The sequence below is a fragment of the Lactuca virosa genome, chromosome 5 (genome assembly GCF_052849685.1).
Source record: "Lactuca virosa cultivar CGN04683 chromosome 5, Lactuca_virosa_CGN04683_v6, whole genome shotgun sequence".
Lineage (NCBI taxonomy): Eukaryota > Viridiplantae > Streptophyta > Magnoliopsida > Asterales > Asteraceae > Lactuca > Lactuca virosa.
Genome location: NC_136430.1, coordinates 167,898,012 through 167,900,269, shown reverse-complemented (window position 1 = coordinate 167,900,269; position 2,258 = coordinate 167,898,012).

The window sequence follows — 2,258 nt, the reverse complement described above, 5'->3', positions numbered from 1 at the left end:
TTTGACACCCAACTCTCCCGGCTTGTCAATATGTGACTTCATCTCTAAGATGTGATCACACATAGACCTTGCTTGCCATTAGGGCTTGAGTGACCTTGAACTTGTGGGTTAGGGAGAATAATTGGAGGAGGTGGAGGAAGAGAAGTATGACTTCCATGAGCCAAACTCGGGAAGTCATATTCATTAGGAAAGCTTGGGTTGGGAAGATCATTGTTTTCTAAACCAGACATCAACAATGGGAGAAATTCACGTAAAGTTGATTTAAGTCCTTAATATAACACCCAATATGATAAATTAAGGCTAGGACCCAACAAACTTAATTGAAAGAGGGATGTCGTAATCCAAGCTATAAAATATTTGAAGGTAGGTGAATGATGATTCACCAATTTCCACCAAGATAAACGAAATGTATTATTAGGTTTTAATTGGTTTTGAAACTCCTAGATTCTTTTGAGATTCATTGAACTTTTCAATGGCATGTTTCAATCTCGAGTGTGTCCTTCAGGTTTTGTGACTGGGATGCCGAGGATCACAAAACAAGGTGTGAAGTAACCATGCAAATATACTTGGTACCCTTAATATTTACCCCTCAATCGATGTGCCGGTTAACCACACACGCTCCAACGATACTATGATAAACATTAAGTTACCCTTTGCCTACCTTGTTAAGTCCAGGTTAGTGTGACGGTTAACCACACACGCTCCACTAACAGCTTAAACAAAGTGCAAAGTGTAATTTCATGGATTAGCACCTTATTCACATTTTCCTAAGTAACTAAGATTGGGAATTTATAAAAAGTTTAGTTACTTAGTATTTATCATTAATACTTTTAATGAAGGGAGAATTATAGTCCTTGTCCTACCTGTTCGGCTAACGACCCTCCACCAGTCAAGGAAGCGGTGGGTGAGAGTGGACACCCATTAAACTGCCATTTTATAGGCAGTAACCTTATACCCCCTTATAGACCGGCTTCGTGAATGAGGCTTACTAATGGTAAGACGACTTGCTCTTATACATATAATATAATAAACTTTTAATATTATAATAGTATAAGGGTGTATTTTAGACATTTAAAATACTTGGTGGTTTAATCTATTAATTAAACTATACTCTTAATTTAATTAAATTTAAACCATGTCATTATGGAATTATTAATTCTCTTTTAATTAAACACTTTAATTATCTATTAATAAAGTCCATAAGAGTTAATTGAATTATTCAATAAAACATCATAATTCCAATTAGTAAATTCAAAATTAAAACCATTTAATTAATTGTTTAAGTTATGAACCAAAGAGTTTTAGAATTCAATTCTTATTTTTTTTATCATAAAAAAACTTTTTCCAAATTCCAAAACTTGAGGGCAAGTTTTGTAACTCTTGAAAACTTTTGGATTCCATAACTTATGGAGTTAAATACTTGTTTTATGATGAAACTTTTCATGTTCCATAACTTAAGAACAAGTTATGGAATTCTTTAAAACATTAAGACCAAGTTTTGTAACTCCATAAAAAACTTTGAATCAATTTTTTTTAAAAACCTTTTCATATCCATAACTTATGGAGGTTTCAAAAAACTCTTTAGATCAAACTTTTAAAACTAATAAAATAATCATATCATTTTATCTTTTACTAAATTTGACCTAATTCAACTCATATAGCAAATGATTCAAATTTTACAAATAATTAGTTTTTCACAAAAACAAGTAATTATCTTAAAATTTGACAAACGTCATGTTTTTTTTTTCAACTTTGAAAATAAAACATTTACATCAATATAATAGAAAACAACCAGTCTCTGATACCACTGTTGGGTTTTTGAGCATTCTAACACTCCTAAGTGTACATGCAACCCTAAATACCTTGGATCTATGTTTTCTCTATTATACATGCAAATATGAATATTCCAAGGTATTACCCTATCTAGCATACAATCCTTGATACTTGGGTAATATAACAAGTTAGAATACATACCTTTTAATGAAGCTTGAAGTCTTGAACTTTAAGAGCTTAGCCCCAATAGTGTGGAAGCCTCAAGTGGAATCACATATCACCAAAACACCTTGGAAAACCTTTAGAGAATATGGATACTTGGCTCACACTTATGAAATCGGTTATTGCCCTCTTTAGTGTATCCACACTAGCCACTCGCCTAATTTCATGAACCATAAGACCCTTTATATAGTGTGTAGGATTAGGGTTAAACCCTAATACCCATGACCTTTCATTTCCTAGGATCCATGGGTTAAAGCTCCATG